Raw genomic sequence first — 22,648 nt, 5'->3', positions numbered from 1 at the left:
TAATATTCTTCATTGCTAGAAAGAAACTTTGTACTTGAACTGAATTTTGCCACTCAAGAAAATTCTTTTTGTCTGAGACATTAAATAAAATTTATTCATAGGTTTAGAAAGAAATTTCCATATGAAAAATTTCTAAGCCCATCATTAACAAATTAAAAGTAAAATAATATAAAACTGTCCTGATTGTTTTGTCCACTGGATAATAATTCAATGTGTTTTTTCACAAACACACCAGGAAAGCTGAATCACATTATTACTTTTGAATCAAGTATGTGCATTGTTTTGGGAATTCAGCACTTGTTTTTGTTGACACCAAAGTGAATAATATGAGAGCTGTATTTTCAAATGTTGAATCTTAAATTCTGTGTTTTCAAAATGCATTTTACAAGTAACTCTTAAAGTCAACACTGATTTAGGTGCCAAAGTTCCTCTCACAATAAGAATAAAATCAGAACCCCAGAGCAATATGGGAGAATATTGTGTGCTTGAATATGACAGTATTTTATCATAGCTGATAAAATTGCCTGTAAATTAACAAGACATAACTAAAATAACACAGGCAATCTATAACTGCAGCCATTCAGAATGGGATGTGCTAAGTCCAAGAGCTCTGCAACTCCCAGTTCTGTAACCCTGAGGGAATAGATGGACACTGCCATTCCATTATTATTCTTGTATGACTAAGATTCTGTTTCCTATGTATGCCTGTTTAAGTACAGCCTTCAGAACTGAAAACTGAGTTCTAATCAAGAGTTTCTTAGGGCTGATCTGTATACATATGCAGTTTAGAAATATGAAGGAGGAAAAATAATCTGCTTGAATAGTAAAATTATGTAGGCCAGGATATCCCTATATCTCCCTCTTTCAGTCTGAAATGGTATTAGTTTGACTTGCTTTTAAACTCAAAGCTAGAAATTTCCTTTGGATTAATTATTTTCTTCCCAGTATCTCTTAATCCTACTTAGTCTTTCTCCTTGATCAGTTTTTAAAGATTTGAGTGATTAATCCTACCTGTCCCAAGAACAGAGCTAAGAAGTGAGACTTTATTTTTCATAGTTGCCACATTTCCCAGAATAGGTAAACCTGTGACAGAAGCAAGACAATTTTGAAGCAGTTTATGAAGAGGTAGAGGTTTTCTCCAGTTCATTTTTATTGCATTTATGTCTTAAGGCAAATCTGAGCGTTAAGAGTTACTTCCATCCCTTCATTTGTCTATTCTATGCTTCCCTTTTTGATTTGAGTGATGATCTTGGTAAATATTCAGAGCATTCAGCTGTATGTCTGCCATCTGCTTCTTGCCAGAGACTTGCTTGTCTGTGCCTGCCACATAGGCACATTGAGGCTTTTCCTCAAAATCTATCACTTGATGCTGACATTTGAAATTTAAAAGAGGCTTACACCAATACCTTGGTCTTTCAAATCTGTCTCAGGTTCATGCACACATAGTTTAATAAAATTCACAAAGTTATTAAAAAAAATCCTCTCTATCCTTATTAGTTAGCTTTATCTGGAGCCACTTTTAAAACTAGGCAAGACTAATGTTACAACTCAAGTTTCTAACAAAAATCTTTGATTACAAAGATGGCAGGTGGAAAATGTTGTCAACAAAAGTAATCATAAAGCACCATAACAACTCCAAATTATATTTAATAGCAGTTCATTTTCATCTTAGCACTTCTCTTCCAAGAATCTCAAGGATAGTTTTGGCTTTGAAAGCTACAGAAAATAACATTCCCATTGCTCTTAGACTGTCTGACACGGTTACATCAAAGTAGTCTGAATGTTTAGCATGTTACCTCTTTGTTTCACAGTTCTGAGTATCTTTTATCCCTTTTTGCTCCAGATAAAATATGCTCTACCTTTTCTTCTGAAGCTTAAGAAACGTAATTGACTTTTTCTCATGTATGTTCTTAATTTATATACTTTTATTAAAATTGTTTTGGCAACTCCTGTTTCCTCCAGGTTTCTCCTGAATTACTTCTGTTGCCAATAAAGGCTCTTTGCCTTTAGGAAATAGTTATGGAATAACTGAAGACCACTGAAATTTTATAAAGAATGAATTTGAAGATAGCACCTCAGCCAGTAGTAAAATTTGGTTTTGTGTTGCCCCAGAGGAAACAATAAATTTTAATAAATCTCCTTCAGGCCAGATAAATATGCTTAATAAATTACTTCCAGGCCACACCTTGGGCTTTGGAGATCATCCAGAGATCTTCCAGTCTCCTTTGACTGTCTCCACTTGATGTGCCCGAGCTGTTGAGGCTCCAGGTTAGTATAGCTGCAGGCAGCTACAGCAGGAGGAGATAAATGCTCTGAATGTGCTTATAGTAGTGTTCATACCAATGAATATATGTTATGGCGTGGCTTCAGCTTTACTGTATGTTTCCTACTGTGATTTTCTGTATTCTTACTCCTTTGCAAAACAATGGAGACCATGTTGCTGATTAAATCAATGCCAAAGCTGGAAAATCTTAAACTGTCAGTAGAGAATTTTGGTTTTAATAGCCAATGCCTCTTTTTCTGTATACAGCTTATAAGCATAAATATTCAGAATTTCTAATCTGATTGTGTCAAAGATACATTAACTAACATAAAAACTGGAAAAAGATGAGATGCAGGAGAAAACTTAACCCATAAAAAACCACCCCACCTCCTCTATTAAAATGACACTTGCCTCCTTAAAACAGTCTTTTAAAATATTAAAAGAAAATATAAAAAGAAACCCTTCTATATTCATTTCCACAACAGATGGGATGGAAGGAAAGGCATGGTTAGGACCCCAAATCCTGCAGATTCCTAAACAAGTGGTGCAATATGCAGTTGACAGTCTGGTTTATCACTGCAGAACAAAGAAGCAAAATATAATTAATTTTTCTTATGCTCATCCTTGTCCAAGAAACAGAACTGGGAAAAAAGGATCCCAAAAGAACCTATTCCTTTAGATGTGAGCTGTGTATATAATAAATTTGAAGTAGCATTTTTATGCCTTGCCTAATTACTTACTTGAGTTATGCTTCAGTAACTTTAGAACAGCTATTTAACTGTTTTTTGTTTAATTGCTGAGAGTAGCATTTAAATCTCACTCACTTCAGTACCAGCATTCATCACAGTCAATTTGTATAGAATTATTATTTGTGAAAGAACAAAAATCTTTTTTCCCATTTTTTTTCACCTTGCAGTTCGTTTAGGTACCTTGGATAGCACTGATTTGGAGTTTCTTGACAAGCTGTTAATTATCTCAGTTTTATTATTCTAGCAAGTATCTTAATTTTAATGTAATAAGGTTTAAGAATGAAGTAGATTTAGAAATAGTTATTCCTTTGACTAAAGTACTGGAAGGTATGAAGTTCTGTTGTGTCTGTATGGCACCACAAAGAGCAGTGCTGAGATAGCCACTGTTATTAATCTAAATTTTAGCTTTTACTTTGTTCTGCCTCCTGATTCTTGACTGTGTGGTTGCACATGTAACTTGGAAGTTATCTTTAAGTACTTCTCAGTGGATTTGCAATGTCTTGTTGTTTGTTTTAGATGTGGGGGAGAAAAGTGGGAATAAAGTTGTGAGTGCATGTGTGTACATGTGAGTATATAGATGTATATGTACAAAGTACAGAGTAACTGAGCAGCACTGAAACACCCTCTTTCAAAATCTTCTGGCAGTCTGACTGATGCATTTTATCACCAAAATTTAGAGAAAAAATTTAGAGATAAAACTCTAAGCTCTCATCCAACATTCTTTTCAGCTTTCCTCAACAATCTGTAATGGAAGAATGGGCCGAATGCTTAGATAGCTGCATCTAGTTTCAGATATTTTTTTGGTTTTGTTGGTTTGTTGTTTTGTTGTTTTTTTTTTTGAGGTGGTGGTGTTTGTTTGTTTGTTTTTCCCATTTGAACGCATTTTACTTGGTTCTCAAAAACTGGAATTGATAAGTTGCCCAAATTTCAAAATAGGAAATGGAATTTTATTTTTTTCTCTGGAAAATATATAAACAAATGTGCTAGCCTTTATGAAGTGTTCAGATAAAGCATGTTCATAATTTTTCATGAAAATTAGCAGAATCATAGCTGAAAATTATATTTCTGCAACACAGGATGAAAGGGCCTCCTTTCTAGGTGTTGCAAGTTGACATAAACATCTCTTCCAAACTTCTAGCTTCCTTGGAATCAATAGTGCATGAGTAATGCATGATTTGTTTATTTACACAGGTATAAAAGGAACCAAACTAGAAGGAAAAGGCCAGGTGTTGGAGAAAATTAGTATAATTTTCAGATTTTCTTCTTGAAAACACAATTATTTTGGAACAGTGTAACAGATATATAACCACTGCATGTCTCAAGATATGATGGACAGATCATTCAAGTATATAAGTCCATTCATGTACTTCTGCAGATGTGTTGATTTTCAGGAGAAAAATATATATTTAATAAACAAAATACAGCATTGATCTTATTTCACTCTTGTTGGGCTTAGAAGCCAAACATTTTGAACAATCAATAGTGTTATTTAGAATATAAATTGCAGAGTCTTACAGATATTTGAGCATATCAAGCTTCAAATTATACACATATCAAATGATATGTGAAAATTACAATCCAGACTTTATCAAAACTTTATATATGAATCTCTCTCATGATGTAGGGAGGTGGGGACGTGAGATTTGTGCTTCCTTTATTATAAATTTTCTTAAACATGACAGTCAGAGATAACAGTGGTAACAATGTTAATCTATAATGGACTTATTTTCCTTCCTAATCTTTTGTTGGGGAACTTGCATAGGAAAGGAAAGAACAGTGTTGCTGTGGAGATATGAAGGCTACCAGACAGTGAGCAAGGAGACTGAAGCAGACAGGGAGGAAAAAGTGATTAAACTGAAGAGTGGGAAAAGAGGTGTTTTGTTGTCATTGTTTGTTTGTTGGATTTTTGTGGTTTTTATTTCTATAAAGCAAAAATGGGAAAAGTCTGACAGGGACACAAAGGGACACACATTACCAGTGACAGACATTTAAGAATGAAATAGAGCTGGAATCATAAGCTAATACTGACCTACTTTTTAATGTGTGTAAATATGCTATGTGAAAATACAGTGGCATTTTCTCTGTATGTCACTTTTAAAAGCATTCACTATTTTTTAAATTTAAATAATTTATTACCTTAGACCTGTCTCACACATAGAAAAAGTTCATAAAGTCACAACTAGTGTTTTTCTCAGGCAGTTTTCAACTTTGGGAGTAGTAAACATTTTACTGTACTACTAAGAAATAACCCCCTCCCCACAGAACAAATAGTAGAATGCATTTCAAAAAGAATGCAATAAGACATAATTTCAGTGTAACTTGCTAGTGGTGTGTTCTCTAGCCAAAAGCACTTCATGGTAAATTATTGCTTTACAGTATAGAAAACCCAAGTGAAGAGAAGATCGCAGATTTTGCATCAGGAGGTACCTGACTTTATTTGGAGTCACCTACTTGGCTCAGCAGTGAAACTAGATATAAAATTTGCGAAACATATGGACTTTCAGGTCTGATTCACCCTATGAATCTTCTACTTTCTCACATAGGCATAGCTTCAGGGAGCTGGGGCAGGCATGGGCAAAGAAAAGCCTTGTGAGACAAATTTGGATGATGGCAAGAAGAAATAATATGACAGAACTCGAGACAGAAATGAGCTGAGATAAAGAAATGGTGGCAGTCTTGCTTAGAAGAGCTGAAGCACATTGAGGGAACTGTGATGAGGTCTTGTGAGCACTGAGAGAGCTGTGAGGTCTTGAGCCCAGCCTGGAGAAAAATGAGGATGAAATGGGGAGACTGATTGTGTCTGCTCTGGAGTTCACTGCCAATAGGTGTTTTGACAGCTAATACTTTTCTGTTCTTTGGAGGTTGTGTTTGAAGTCTGAATGAATGTTGCTTGTTCCACCTCCTGTGCTAGTCTGTGATGACATCTTGCTGTTTCTGGAGAATCCTCTCTATACTCACACAACAGCTTTGGAAAAGATTTTAATGCTTCAGTTCTGGTGCCAAGCTCTGCAGGCATCTCAAAAAAAATGCCATAGGTGGAACGTTATTTTAATTTCTGAATTGAAAACTGGGCAAATTTTGCTCTGATGATGTTATTTATGGCTTCTTTCATGTCTTAAGCAGATGGTTTTGCAAGCCTACCCTTTGTTAAAGGTTTTGTGTGTCAGTATGAATGTATGAAACTCGTGCTTGGTTGAAGTTAATGGAATTTTGCTGGAATTTCATTTGGATTATCATGCCGCTCCAGGTGTTCTGTGCCTTTTAAAAATAAATACATTAAAAATAAAATAAAAAAATCTAAGTCTTCATATCCACCCAGTACGCAACTTCATCTTTTGGGTTTGTTCATTGTCATAGGCTCTCACCAAAGTGACAAATTATATCAAAATTTTAATCTAGTAGCTCAGAAAACTTCCATATGAGGCAGTGTGAGAACCTGCCTGTACATGGATTTGGCCAGCATGTGTCTACATTGCACATTAAAACCTCTATTTAAAGGGCAAACAGGGCCACTTAACAGGGTTTTAGATAATCTCCACCTGTTACAGTGGAATGATTCTGCAACCATTTAAAATTTTTAGCCATCAAACAGAGAAAATGTGTAATTTTTTTGTCTCTGGGGTCTTCTCTATGGCAGCAATTAAAGATTTTCTATTAACTACATGATAAGGATATCTACTTTTCTATCTAACTGATATGGATATTAGCCAGAATGTTACACTAATAGCTCTGCAGGAATGTTCAGGTATTGAGTTTTCAGGATAACTTTCTGCACTTGTACTTTTTAACTATATTTGTCTTGCTTTTTGGTACAAATATGTATTACATATTAATTACATATTTCTAAATTTATTTAGCTCTGAAAACAAAACAAGCAAACATTGACTCCACCATCCAGACTGCAAATCTAACCGAAGATTAAGACGACTAAAGCAAATCCAGATTAATGAGAAGTTATTTTGCATAATGTTTCTTTTAACAGCTTAGCATGGCTTTAGCATGGCTTTAATTGCAGAAAAAATTGCACCTGTATATTGTATTTTCCATTTTAAATGTCAATTTTTTAGTTTACATTCAAATATATTCTGTCTGTATATATGAATGTATAAATTAAATTATAGATTCCATCTTTACAGCATCTTCTATTATATTAAATTATAAGTAAAAGATTTTTCTTTAGCTTTTAATTGCATAGAGGCTGGTTTTTGAGATCAATTAGGAGAGAGTCACCTGGCAGCAGAATAAGTCATATTCTCCTGGGACATTATGAGACTGTTCATTCCTATTTTCAGGTCCAGGTTTTCAAACCCAGAGACTGGAAGTTCAGTTTACTCTGTGGCTGGAAAGAAGCCGTACTCTGTCCTGTGAGTAGACAAGTGTTTCAAATTTCTGTGGGACACTTTCATTATAAGAGAGAGCTTGTATCATTTTAAAGAGCTTCAGCAATTATGAGGTCACTTGGTTTGTAAAGGTCATGCTCTCTCCTTTGTGTTTCACCTGGTAGAAGTGGAGAAGGAAAAAAAAAGGAAATTTTGCAGAGACTTAAGCTCTTATCAACTTCAGTAGTTTTCTTATGTGGGTCATCCCATCTTCCCCCTGCTTCCTTTTTAGTCTTCTCAGTGTATGTGTTAGCATCTTTTTTGTTGAGGGAAGAGAGAGATGAGACCATAAAGATAACACTCAAAAGTAACATCAATCAAGTAAAGAGAGAAACTTCATTACAGTCCTTTTTAAGAAGAGAATATATTCTGTTTGAGTGCATTATTTTTTTTTATAGTGCTTTCTAATCTATATTGTTTATATAGGGAGACTCTGGGCACACTAAAAAACTGAAAATATTTCCTCCAATTGCTGTCCATGACATCTTCACATTTTGACATAATTGTGTGCAGGCTTCTACATGCAGGTTGAATAAATGTGACAGTTTCTGCTTCTTAAAAGAAATAATCTATCAGCTTTGTATAATTGTATTTTTCACAGTTCTGTCAACCAGGAAAAGTCTTTGACTAATAAGTAGTGCTCAGATTTAACTAAAGATGCATACACCACTAAAACTGGCAACTCTTACCTGAATAAAGAAAATAAACAGATTGGTGCTCTAATTCATTAATTAGTTATAAGGAAGCTGTCCTGGTTTTGGCTGGAATGGAGTGAATTTCCTCACAGTGGAAGGTACAGTGCTGCATTTTGAATTCATTATGAGAATAATGTTGACAGCACACGGATGTTTTGGTTGTGGCTAAGTAGTATTTGCCCTAAGTCAAGGACTAATTTTTTTTTTCAGCCTTATGTTCTGCCATTGTGGACGTGCACAAAAACGCTGGGGGGAGAGCACAGCAAGGACAGGTGACCTGAACTGGCCAAAGGGATATTCCATAACATAAAACATCAGGCCCAGTATATAAACAGGGGACTTACCTGAAAGAGGGATGGGCTTAGGCATTGGTCAGTGAGTGATTAGCAATTGTAGTATGCATCACTTTCTTTCTTGGGTTTTATTTATTATTATTGTTATTACTATTACTGTTATGTACTATTATTATTATATTTCACTGTGTTGCAATTACTAAAATTTTCTTTACTTACAGGTTTTACTTCTGGTTCTCCTCCCCATTGCACTTGATTGGGGGGTGAGTGAGGGCTGCATGGTGCCTAGTTGACATTTGGGCTTAAATCATGGCATAAGTAAAAGAAACACAGTCTTTGCTTTTGCAGTGACCAGTCTGACAGCATTGCAACAACTTTAGATTTTCTGCTTATTCCACTGTTATTGCTGAAAGACAGATATATAGTTTGCATTTTGTTGGAATAATACTCCTATGCGGAAGAGAAAAGTGAAAATACAAATATGATCTATAAATAGACTATGAAAACTGGAAAACCTTCCCTCCAATGTGTGCCTGTGGGAAAATGAAAGATTAGTCTTTTGAGAAGCCAACATTATATATACCAAAAGAATAAATGTCTGATTATCATTTCCATATGGCTGCAATAACATATTGATGTTTTTTCTCTAATTAAACGTGAATAATAGATGCTTCCTGAAGGTTAAAGATGAACATTTGTTTTTATGGAACAAATACTGATACTTGCCTGTTACTGAAGTCATAGGCAAGTTCCTAGGAGTGTAAGGTCTGAATTTTTTTCTTTCCTGATTTTTTTTTTTTTTTTTTTTTTTTTTTTTATCCTGAGGATTGTAGTCCTAACTTCTTAAGGAGAAATTCCCTATACACTTTTAGGTCACTTACCAGTGTGCTTGATGGTCTCTGAGTCACTGTTGCTATTACTTCTGGTCAAGAGAGGCAATATAGTTGCTAGTGATGTAGATGCCAGATATAGCCGTCCTGCAGAGAGGTCTGAGGAGGGGAACCACTGCAGTACCCAGATGAGGTAGAAATAGTGAAATCAAAGAATGCCATCATTGCCTAAGGAAAGATTGACTAACTAGACAACTATTTCAGAACTAACGGTGTTCTCTGTAATTGTTTTATTGAAGCTGATCAGCCTCACATATTGGGAAAATATGTATGTCAAATCCAATGTGCATAGTCCTTTGATGTTTGAATAAATGATAGCTCTACTGCAGTTAGCTTTGTCAGAGGCACACTTTTCAAAGAGGAAAGGAGATGTGGAAGTGTGTGCTAACTGCCTAACTGTGTTAGGGACCAACTTTAGCATGACCAAGATCATGTGCCAGACAAAGAATTCTGCTCACTTGCAACTGTTCTGTCCTGACTACAACTGCAACTCAGTTATGGCAAAACCAGTGCTGAACATAAACGGCTAGAGTCACACTTCTGCAGTTGAGAGTACTCAAGATGATTCATGTGATTCTTCCAGAAATAGCTACGTAAAAAATAAACTTGGATTGTAGCTAGATATTACTTGGAGATAAATTAAGCTAGAAAACTTTTCATTGAAATAAAAAAAATGTGGTAGGAAATTGAAATTTTCTCAAACTGTGTTGAGAGGAACAACAACTATTTATGGTAGTGTAAAAAATAGGTATTTTACTTTAGGAAATGCTCTGAACTGGTTAGGTTGTAGTATATGTGCCCATATGAGCTGATTTTAGAACTCAGAAACTCTTTTATGAAATCAGATCTCGTGAGTTTAGAATATTGTATATAATATGTATAATATAATACATAATTGGCTACTCCATAGACCACAAAAGCAAAAAATGTCTGGAGACTACCTTGTGTGTTAAGATTTTAAGCAGACCTATGATATAAATTTTTCCAGATTTTTTTTTGTTTTCTAGCATTTTTGACAACTTACTTTCATTATCTTGGATATGTTTGGATTCAGATGTGTCATTTAACTTAACTAGGTAGAGTGTGCCATCATCCTCAAATAGTGATGTAAGCCAGCAAGGGCAAGAGAAGTGCTTGGACTTGTTTATTGAAAGAAATATAACATGTATATTTCTGAATACACGGGGCTCAGTTACCTAATGCGTAGATATATACCATATAGTTCACAGTTAAAATTATTCTATTAAATTACCACTGAAATGGACTTGATGATGATTCTCAGAAGTCTAGAAATGGACCATGCATTTAAACACATGCCATTATAAGCAATTTTCTCTTTTATTTCATTTATGAAATATGTTGGAATTGTTTATTAAAATCATAGAACGGTTAGGGTTGGAAGAGATCTTTAAAGGTCGTTTATTCCAATCCCCCTGCAATGAACAGGGACATCTTGAATTAGATCACGTTGCTAAGAGTCCCATCCAACCTGAGCTTGGATGTTTCCATAGACTGAGCATCTACCAAAACTCTGGGCAACTTCTCCAGTGTCTCGCCACCCTCACAGTAAACAATTTCTTCCTTACAGTCTGATTCTGTCTTCTTTTAGTTTAAAGCAAGTACCCCATGTCATATTGCAAGACTAAAAAGTCTGTTTCCATATTTTGTATAAGCCCCCTTTAAGTACTGAAAGGCCTCAGTAAGGTCTCCTGAGAGCCTTCTCTTCTCCAGCTTGAACAAACCCAAATCAATCAGGCTTTCCTCATAGCATCCCTCTGATTGTCTTTGTGGCCTGCTGTGAACTTGCTTCTACAGGTCAGTATCCTTCCTTGGGCTGACCTCAGAGCTGGATGCAGTGTTCCAGGTGGTGCCTCAGGAGAGCAGAGGGGCAGGATCCCCTCCCTCCCCTGCTGCCCACGCTGATCTGGATGCAGCCCAGGACACATTTGGCTTTCTGGGCTGTGAGTGCCCATGGCTGGGTCATGTACCACCCACCTCTCACCCACCAGCACCCCCAGATCTTTCTTGGCAGGGCTGCTCTGGGTCTGTTCATCCCCAGCCTGTGCTGATAGTGGCAGTTGCCCCAGCTCAGGTGCAGCACCTTATACTTGGTCTTGTTAAATGTCAGGAGATTCCCATATGCTTACTTCTCCTGCTTGTCCAGGTCCCTCTGGATGGCATCCCATCCTCCAGGTGTGTCGACCTCACCACTCAGCTCAGAAATATAGAGCGATAAAATGGGAGTTGATTATTTTATAAATGTCTTAGGGTTCAAATAGCTTCTTTGGTGAAATAGAACAGAAAATATTTCCTTTATTTATTTCCTTTGGAGTGATTTTTTTCATTTTTTCTGGATTTCACAGAGAAACTTTATATATAAAATGGTTATTCCACAGCTCCCATACACCCTGCTGAACACTGAAATTCCAGCATTAAGAGCTCTTTAAATGATAATTACTTTACCATGTTAAAGTGCATGAAATTGATATCCATTTCCTGGGTTAGGGAAAATAATCCTGTTTGAAATAATGCATGATTTTATATTTCTCCAAGCATGTGCTGATACTGAATTGTATAAGCACTAAGTGTTTATACACCTGCAAACTCAACTGTCAATGTTGCTTGAAGATAGTTACAAGTTGTTAAATTAGGACATGATAAAGATACTGTACTTCTCCCAACTTTCTTTCCTGTCCAGAGACTTTTTTTGTCTAAGTGCTCTATCCTCCACTGAGGGCAGAAACTTTTCTGTCTGATAGTGCAGGACATATACAAAAGGGATTCCAACATTTTTCCAAACTACCAATTATTAAAAATAAACTTTTGAAAATACAGTTTTGGAGTAGATAAAGTGGATGTTCATTCATGTTTTTAATATTATCCAAACTGGAGTGACATATTTCTGCACTTGTAGCATTCTGAGCCTCTCTTTTGAGGTAAAGCTGGTCTAAGAAAACTTTTTCTATACCAAAATATTTTTATTTTAAACTGTGTAGTACCTAAAAATCAGGGCATGTAATAAATCAGTGATAACATATAATATCTCTTGAAACTTTGTCCTCCTATTTTAGTATTTTATAGGTAGTATTTCTACAATGTTTTATCACTGGTTTAGCCCAACATGCAACTAATAGATGTAAGTGCTGATCAGGAAGAATTTACTAACTTTTTGCATTCATGTGTTTTTCCTTTGGACTTTGCAAATCTGAGAAGCAATAAGAATATGCACCCAAGAAAGAATAAAAAAATCTTTAGCAAACCAGAGATAGTCTCTGTCTGCCAGTTATAAACCACCATAAATTACAATTTCAAAATTACCTTCATAAATGTAGCCACCATAACTGTGCTGCTTGACTGAATTGTTTTTAAAACACATTACTACTTAAATGGCAGATAAATGAAACTTTTCCCTGTTAAACTAGTGAATTTCAGCAAGTCATTTCTTCAAGTATCTTCACTTGAAAAAGTCAGAAATTCATTAGGGAAGACTGAGAAAAAACATTGTTCTTTTCCATGCAGCTCTTTCCTAGTGTGAAATAGTTTTGCTCTCTTGCTGAGCCCAAATGATGGTTGAAAAAGGCACAGGAGCAAATTAACTAAAAATAGTAGGACAGAACAGTGCAGGAAGAAATAGGAGAAAAGACTGAGGGAACAAAAAATGTAACTAAAGAAACACAAAAAGACAGAAGGAACTGGAAACATAAATGTCAAGAGGAAAAGAGAAAACAAACAACTAATACAGGAAAGACTAAAAGCAAGTGATACTTTATTAGATTTCTTTAACTGCTGTTACATTTGTTTGAAATCATTTCTTATAACATTAATTCTCTTATAGGTCTTAATTTTGTGTAAAACACAATACAAATAAACGTAAAACATTTAACAATTAGAAAAATATTATTAAATATAGCATTTATAAAACATATTCCACTTTTCAGATAAAATAATTTATTTAAAATTGATGTCATTGTGTCACTGGGATTTAGATATGTATGATGGTTATGTGTCCATAGCAAACCAAAGATTAAAATAATGTTTTTTTATCAATTAAAATATAGTTCAAGTTAAATGAAAAAAAAACACCTTTTAAAAGGAAGGGGATATGTCTAATCTGGCTACATGTGAGGAAACGTGTATTTGCATTATGACTCTGGTGACTGGGACTGTCTTGTTTCTCAGACTCTGATAAATTTATGTCTGCAAAATTATACTGACGAGCTACTTCTGTTTTTCACAAAATGGTATGGGCTCTGGACCTTGTTCTTCTTGTTGGACTGAAAGTCACTTTCTGAATTCTGTGTCTGCTCTGTTTATCTTGTATGTGTGTTGTGAAATATTCTCTCTGCAAATATTTGCTCTGCAAATCTTTTCCTTCATTGTGAATTTATTTATGCTGTCCTGGTTTAACCCCAGCCTGCAACTGAGCACCACAGATCCACTTGCTCAATCCCCGTGATGGGATGGGGAGGGGGGAGAGAATTAGAAGGGAAAAATGAGAAAACTCATAGGTAGAGATAAAGACAGTCTAATAGGGAAGGTAAAAGTGTGCACACAATCAAAGGAAAACAAGGATTTCAATTACCCTTTCCAATGGGCAGTCAGGTGTTCAGCCATCCCCAGGGAAGCACGGCTCCAGTGCACATAAGGGTGACTTGGGAAGGCAAATTACATGGCTCCAAATACCCTCCCCAACTTTGTTCTTCTCCCCTCCACATTATATACTCAGTGTGGTATCATATGGTCTGGAATATCCCTTGGGCAGTTGGGGTCAGCTGTCCTGGCTGTTTCCCCTCCCACCTCGTTGTGCATCCCCAGGCCCCTTACAGGTGAGGTGGGATGAGGAACAGAAAGAGCGCTGACTCTGTGTAAGCGCTGCTCAGAAATAACAGAAATATCTCGGAGTTACCAGCACTGTTTTCAGCACAAAACATCTCTGCATACCAGCTACTCTCAGAAAAAAAAAAATAGCTCTACCCTAGCAAAAACTAGCAGAGATATAGAACTTAAAATCAAGAACATCAGCAGCTTTCCCTGACTGTACTCCCTGCAACAGAGTATGTACTGAGGATAAACAAAAGGGAAGGTCATCAGCTGATATGAAAACACACAAATGTATTTTTGAATTCTTAGTTTAGGAAGATGCAATCTATGCTATAAATTCTGAAATATCTAGTAAAGCTGACAGGCTTATCAGTTGGCAAGGCAATCAGTCTGGTTGTCATTGGCTCCAGCACATGTTTTTGTGAGCTGAGTGATGAGATTTCCTCCAAGGACATGAAAGGCAACCTTAAAAGTGGGAGAGTGCTATAGTTAAAATATGAAGAGTTATAGATAAGTATTTAAGGGTGAAAAGAAAGCCACAGGTATCGCATATTTCTACAACTCAACCTATTAATTTTTCTTTTATTTTTCTTTCTTCATTTTCAGAAAAGGAAACTTATTGGTTAAGAGGAGTTTCTAAATAGCTGATTACACAACTTGCTTAGGATTGTGTAAACTAACAAATGCTTTAACTGATTTTTCTCACAAAAGTTTTCCATTTGCTAAGTACAAGGAAAGGGTAGGCTAGTCTACATAGTGATGTGTGACATTAATTCTACTTACATCATGTCATGTTTTAACATGCAGTCTGGCTGTACCTGCCCTTTTGGAGTACTGTTTTGGTGTGCCTAGTTATAGGAATATGACTCTAATTCACCAGCTGTGCCGTTCCATCCATTCATGCTGCACCAAATGGGTAAAAAAGTAAAATCCTTTTTGCATGGGAAGTTGTGAGATGGTTTTAAGGGCACAGAAGTGGCTGCTGATTCTTTTACAAGTTGGTTCCAAGAGGCTCCAGCAACTGCCTCTGAAGGAACTGCTTTGGTCACAGCTAAACCTGACCCAAAACCACCTTTCCTCCCTCTTTGATCAAACAGAAGAGGAAACATAACCCAAAAGCCTTATGCAATTTATTCTGCAGGTATTACTGAAATTCCAAGTTGTCTTTGTGAGGACTGGAGAAACGGAGGCTGCAGAAGGAAGGGGAATTTTCAAAAAGATTAGAAGTCCATTCACATAGTGATCCCATCTTTTTTGGGCATTAAGTCTCAGGAGAATTGTGGGAAGCCTGCTTGAAGGAAGGAAAAGTGAGAGAGGCAAATACAGTCTTCTACTCCAGCAGCTGCAAGAGCTGTTCTGAACAGAGAGCAGAACTGTGGGCTTGCTATAAACAGCTGTCTTACTTAAAAACTAAAATGCTTCCCTTTTGCTTCCATTTTTTTGGGTATGTTTTTTCTTCTCTGTTTTATACCTACCTGTTTACTACTAAGAGGGCATCTTGCTCCTCTTCTAATCATGATAAAAGGGTGTGGGTCAAATAAAAAGCTGATGGAGAAGACACAAGGGTACCCAGCGTTCTGGCCTCTGCATGTATCAGAACTGCTTAACATTTTGATGTGTAATTGGAAAATGCTTATGCAACCATTTTGGCAGAGATGCTTAAGAGAAACAAAGATTGCTAGAACTGCACAATTTGCAGAAAATAACTTTATGCCCTTGTTATTGCCTGGAAACATGGATTTTCAAAGCAAAAGCCACAAGGATGAAAGAGAATAGAAAATGAAAGAAGCATGCATTCCTCTAGCAAAAAAACATCCCTTAAATTTCTGTAGTGATTATTTACACACTTTGGCATTTGAAAACTGGAATATTTTTACTCATGTTGTCAAAAAAATGGATTTTGCATTTAAATTAGGATGGAAGGCAATGATGATGTTATAAGATGAAAGTAATAAAACAAAGAAAACCATAAAAGGTTGGCTATGCTTGGCATAAAATAATTGTCAATGGTGGCAAGAGAAATAACATGTACAGCTAGTAGAAACCATAAAAGCTCTAAAGCATTATTGAAAAGACAGGAATTACATATAAATCAAATTACACCTTCTAAAAAAGGATACCATGCTAATGCTTTAGTGCTAACTGCATTACTGAGTGATATCTGTACAATTTCATTTAAACATAAATAAAAAATAGCATGTCTTCATGATTCCATATTTTTGATGGAAAATAAAAGTAATAGATTCTTAAAAAAGCAGATGAGTCTCTTTTATAAGGAGGGTAACCTGAACTTAAATCTTGTGAGATTTTATTCCTTTTCAAAAAGTACGAATGTTATAATTGCCTTTCAAGGCTTTAAGTACAACATGCCCTGTCATAGCATACTTTGAAATAATTTATAGGAAAGAGTCCTCACTGCTGTATTTGAATATAAAAGAAGAATTACTTCTTGTAATTTTTTTCTTGATCTCACAATATGGAACAGTATGTAAATTGGTAGGTGAAAAAAACTGTTTTTGCAAAAATGTAGTGATCAAGAAAGATGTTAGAAGCAGCTTTTCTTCCTTTTCTCCATTTATTTCAAGTCTTGAATTAGAGCTAATGAAATAATGAAAGAACCAAACTGAAATGAGCTGAAATAATTAATTTCCTTTTCTTATGTTGCCAAAAGAGAGAGCTCATGGGGTTTTTATTAAGTGTTAAGAAAATTCAGTATAAAAATGTTTTGTTATGAAAGTCACACAATACAGAATCAAATTCTTCCATAGGATTTTATTTTTTTTTTTAATCAATCTGGTTCTATGTGCTTAAATTAATCTGGATTACAGCAATGTTAGATGAAAAGCTAAACCACTTTAACTTTCAATTGCTTACAAATTCTATGAAAAATGAGAATAAATGTAGATTTTGGAGCTTACTTCATATTGCATTACACTGCAATTAGGAGTATGCACATGATAGTTTCTTTTTAACTTTTATTTGATGCACATTACAATGACTTTTTTTCAGAATGTGACTTTGTTATTGTCCAAAGTTTACAGTTATGATTTTCCTACATTTCATTCAACAGCATTAGGTGCATTTTCTGTTTATTGCTTGTTTGAAAACATTGCAGAGACCACTTGGTGCATAATTAAAAGTTGGCCTCAAAACTTAAAGCAGATCCTCTAAAATAGGCAAATTTCTGATCAGATTAGGCTGTAAGGAGTTGATTTAATTCTGATGAACTAATGTCTGAAACTACAAACGCTAGGATTTAAAAGAGATATATGAACTTGTTTGTGAATAAGATTGTCTTAAAATTTACCTTGAATTTTCTAACTTCAGGACTTAAAAAAATGCAAAATAAGGTAGCTGGAAAGGAAAAGTTTCTTCACAGTTCAGTTTTTGCTCTAGCATATATAGTTAATATATCTGTTTAATGCTAATGCATGCTAATTGCATAAACATACCTGATAGAATTCTGGTCTAGTGCTGTCTTCTACCAGGTATAAACTACGCTTACAAACATGCCAAATATAAACTAAACATAAGTCAACTATTTTCTATTAAATTGTCTCTTACTGTTCAGTACATCTACCCAAAGCAAATAACCAATTGTTCATTAAGTAAGTTTCATACAACCTAAAGGTATTTTAAAAACTCAAATTGCAACAGGCATCATATTATTATCATTTTTTTTTTATATGGAATAGGCAAATTTGGAAATAACTGACCTTTAAGTGGTAAAACAGTTTGTGCTTTAGATGATATTGTTAATGAAATTCCATTATAAAGAGAATAACATAACAACTATAGTAATTGCATTGCAATAAGGAAATTTTAGCCTTGAAAGATTTAAAAGCTAATTACTGAATGCCACAGTGAAACAAATGAAGCTCTGTTTCTATTGTGGTAATATCTGAATTGCTACTAAGCATTTCCTCAGCAAAGAGGATAAGATAATAATTTCTAAGTGATGATAGGCCTATTTGAGCTCCAAAATAGTTTTTGCACCTTTATTCTTACTGGCACAGTTGCCTGGTGCACATCTGTAGAACAACTGCCCTGAAGAAAAGGTGAAGTGTTTCTTGGTCAGGATGGGTGATGAAGGAATCACCCTCTTTTACACTGGTGATAGGAATCAACTGGAGCCCTGCCCTGACAAAAGTGCTCTAGAGTCCTGTCTGCCTTGAGCAGGTACAAGCTTGTGGTTAACCCTGCAACATCATCATGGATCTCTTGTAGGGTTCTCTTGTGATTAGGGTCATCCCTTTTTCCCCCCCTAAAGTGCCTTTTAGAAAACTTTCAAGAGTAAAACCTTCATACAATAACACTTCCAAGTGTTATTATTCAAATTTGTGTGAGCAAATTTTGGTACTGATGTGATATACAATACAAGAAAGAACCTGATGTATAATTTTAAAATTTTTTGATTTACCCTTCATTTTGAACTCTACATAAAAGAAAGAAAAAAAAAAGGAAAACAAATAGCAGAGTCTGAATTTTGTTTCTCCCTTAGTAATTTAAATTTTAAAATAACCTTAAATTATCTTCAGGGAGATTAACTCACCACTTGAAATTCTATGTTATTTTCCCAAATCAAGTAAGCAAACAGAAGTGTTGCCAGTTAACGCATTTTGAGTTTATGCCCTTCTTTAAACAGTGGGTATAAGTACTTACCAGGGTGCTTCCAGAAGCTAGCACATGCAGGCTTTCATTGGCATTTCAACATAAACGATTGATGTGGAAAGCAGTATAAAACTCTAGAGCACACGTGTCTGCTTCTGTTGTAAATGCCTTATAGTAGTTTATGATGCTGGCAGTGTATCAGGCTCCTAGATTTTGTGAAGCTGTTGGACTAACAGCACTAGAAGGAAGCATTTTATCTTCCTGGATAGAAGCAAACGTCAGAAATGTTAGCAGAACACAGGCTTCACAGCTTTCCAAAAGTACAAACTGCCTCAGCCTCAGGAACTATAAAACCAGGATTGCAATTAGTTGAACCACTGTCTGCTTTCTCACCATGCACAGCAATATTTTTGGGAAGGTGACTATAGGAAGGTAATGTACACAATATCATGGCAACAGGATTATTGTGCAGCACGAATTTAATTAGAGGACATATGCAAGTGCTATTTATTTGGATATGGCTAATTTCTTTTGAAAAGGGAAAGAAGAAAGACATCAGATATAAAATATTTGAATCTTGGACTGTGTGCCTGTGAGGTATTGTACTGGCAGTGAGGCTTTGAAGGAGACTGGATTCCATGGAAAAGGGACATTAAACAACACAAGGTTTCAGAGAGAAATGAACAACAGAGTGTCTCACTGTGTGTTCTTGATGCAACTCCTTTGGTCCTTTTGCACAGTGATCCACATTGCTTTATTGTTATGAATAACCCTCATCCTCTGAGACCCACAGTGACAGTCCCTCCCTTCATTGAAGGTAATGGGAAATTTGCCAGTAACCTCAATAGAGACAGGAATAAGTCATTTATTCTCTGCTGCTCTAACACATGAAAGCTTGACAAGTCTATGAATAGGTAGTTTCATCCTCTTCTTATTATGGAGTCTGTCTTCAAATATTCAGAATGTATCTTCAATGAGAAAACTTAACTAGACTGTGTTACTTAAAATTTTGGGATCTATGAATTGCTCTCTCCTGAAGTAAACTATTTTTTCAGACAAAAATATTCAACAGCAATAGTAGTACAAGGTGCATTATTTATATATTTCTGAAAAGACACAACTTCCCAAGCTGGTCCTACTTTTAACGGATACCATGAAGTGAAAACCAGAATAACTTCACATCTCCTAATCATACAATCTAGCTGTAACATTGAACATGAACATTACTTAAAGTCTTTCCTTTTTCTCTGAGTAAACATACGGCTGGCTGATATTTTGCCGTCTGTAATCAATACAATTGGGTTGTACAGAATATAGGATACAGGAGAGAGTGGAACCCAGCCACAGAAATTGCTTGAGAGAACTCTTCAGAGGAATATTTAGGAATATTTGCATTGCAAGTTAAAATAAATTTTCACATTGAATAATCCTTGCTGAGTTGAATTTTATGAAAGAGTAAACTTGGTTAGCAACACTCAAAGAAGATTATTAGTTAAACAGCTTTGTTTCATTTTATGACTGCTAATTTAATATTCCCTTACAAGCTTGAAAATAGACATTTTTCTGTCATTTCCTTTAAAATCATGATTGTTTGACTTCTCTACCTTAAAAGGTACAAAAATACTTCAAAGAGAAGTTCTCTGTATGCAGAAAGTTGTTTTTTTTTCTGCCAGTTATATATTATTTTTTTTTTTTTATATTGGAACATTTCACATTTATTATGTTTTTGCAGAAGGAGTTTCTTCAAAGCTACCATACCACATTACAGAGTTATCACAAAACATGGGAGGTTGGCCAAGACCTCATGACATCATCTAATTTAACTTCCCTTGCTCAAAGCAGGGTCAGTTAGAGTAGCTTAGGACCCAAGCCTAGTTAGGGTTTGAATATCCACCAGTTCCCTGGGTAACTTGCGCTGGTATTTAGCAACCCTTACAAGAAAAATATTTTATTATATTTAAAATTAATTTTCTGCATTTTAATTTGTGCCTCTTGCCTCTTGTCCTGTCACTGAGGAATGCTGAAGAGTCCAGCTTCCACCTTTTATTTACCTTTCCCCATCAGATTTTTATATACATGATGAGATTCCCCTGAGCCTTCTCTTCTTCAGGCTGAGCACTCCAAGCTCCCTCATCTTGAGTCTCATGTGAAAGATGCTTCAGTCCCTTAATCATCTTTTTGGCTCTTTGTTGGATTTTTGTCCAGTATGTCCAATTACTTCCAGTGTCAGGGAGTCCAGCACTAGACCCAGCACTCCAGATGTGTCTTACCAGGGCTGAGTAGAGGGGAAGAACCCCCACTTTGACCTATTAGCAATGCCTAGCAGCCCAGAAGGCTGTTGGCCATGTTTGCCATAGGGGCATGTTGCTGGCTCGTGGCCAGCTTGTTATCCAGCAGGACCATTTTTTCCCCAACCTTTTTTATTTTCAAGTTTTCCATGCTTTAGTTATATATGGGTAGAGGAAACATTAGAGGAGATACTGATCAGACCAAATTTCTTTACAAATATGACTTCACTCTTACATTCTTGTGATGTCAGAAACAAGGCCAAAGAGGAAATTTCAGCATCTGATTCTAATTAACCTCCTTGAGTCTAATTAATTTCACCAATTTCAAATGAAGGTGAAATGGTGAGTTGGTGTGTTATTTAAAAGCTGTTTAGGGGAAAGAAGCTCTTGGAGAGTTTTGGAGAGCAAAGCAAGAAGCTAATTTAGTAGGTGAGATTAAGTTACCGCATTAAAGAAAGCTAAGGCTTTAATGAGGTTTTGTGGCTTGGGTTCTTGGGGTTTTGTTTGTTTGTTTTTTTGTTTTTCTCCTTTTTTATGGGAGGTAGTTCAACAGTTTCATAAACTATTAAATATAAGCTTCTGGTAAGCAAGTTAAAGAACTCTTAATCTGTGTATGGGGTCTAAATATGTTAAGTAATATAAGGATAGCTGAGGAACCTGTCCTCTTTCCCAACCTAAATCTATGTTATAGCTATGTCCCTGAATTTAGAGTGTTCATTTACCAATGTAACCCTGGATTTTCTTGTACTTGAGATATTTTTGTTCTCAGTATTACATGTGTATGTCCCCCCTCTTCCCCCACCCAGCTCTGTGGCACTCAGCCACTGTGAAGCCTGCTGTTTGTACAACTCGTGTATAATTGAGCTATGCAGATGCAGCAGCTGAGTCTTTCTTAGAATTGCTGCCTATGTGATTGAGCTGAAATACTGGAGTTGTAGCGATTATGCAGATGAATTATGCTTGTTGATGCAGGACTCTCCAGTACAAGTGAGGTTGCAAATACCCAAAAATCTCTTTACATCCCCGTTTCAAGAAACATGTCGGCTTTAGACTCCTGCCCAAAGCAGCTGCAGCAATAGTTACATCTTTCTCTCTAGTGATCTTCAGAGTCTCTGACTGTACCTTGCAGCTGCCTTCAGCCTTTTGAGGATTAAACAGCTGGGTAAGATATGGGCATTAGACTTCTGCTGAGAGCTATGAAAGACTAAGCGTTTGTAACTTCTGGTATTTTAGCGGTGTTTGATCCTGCCTGAAGGTAAAGATTTAGTATGGGGGAATGTTAGATTGTTTGCTGTCAGTGTTAAAATGCACAAGCCTCTGTTAGAGCATCTCCTGTGTACAGGCTTGTTTGGTAAGCTGTCAGCTACTGGTCTTCAAGCAAGCCAAAATTCCTTATAAAGCATCAGCTGTCGCTTTTGGTTTTTCCATTATTGTCAGCACTTGATAGTGAAGAAAATGCCAGATTTACTAATGGTGGGGGAGGTTTGTGTTTTCTTGCTTGTCTTAGTTACTTTCTTTCTCTGAGGATGACTTTTCTGTGTCACTCTGAATAATTCTGTGGTTAAGAATTAGTTCCTTCTAGATTTAGGTCTTAATTTATAGGGGAAAAGTCAGTATATTAAAGAGCCTTGAACAACACAAACAAAATGCATAGTTCTC

At 35.8% G+C, this 22,648-nt stretch overlaps 1 protein-coding gene across 1 annotated transcript in view; it reads left to right on the top strand.

The window, feature by feature from the left end:
- The window catches only part of SGCZ (sarcoglycan zeta), a 396,272-nt gene that overhangs the window by 39,395 nt on the left and 334,229 nt on the right, over positions 1-22,648 (top strand). Inside the window, 1 exon segment of the mRNA XM_088056576.1 lies at positions 7,305-7,376. The gene's annotated coding sequence lies outside the window, so the exon portion shown is untranslated.

This window comes from Pseudopodoces humilis, chromosome 6 (genome assembly GCF_049639895.1).
Source record: "Pseudopodoces humilis isolate 2021_Gansu_Grassland_sample_001 chromosome 6, ASM4963989v1, whole genome shotgun sequence".
Taxonomy (NCBI): domain Eukaryota; kingdom Metazoa; phylum Chordata; class Aves; order Passeriformes; family Paridae; genus Pseudopodoces; species Pseudopodoces humilis.
The sequence above is the reverse complement of the archived record's forward strand: the minus strand, read 5'-3'. Positions and strand labels throughout refer to the sequence as shown.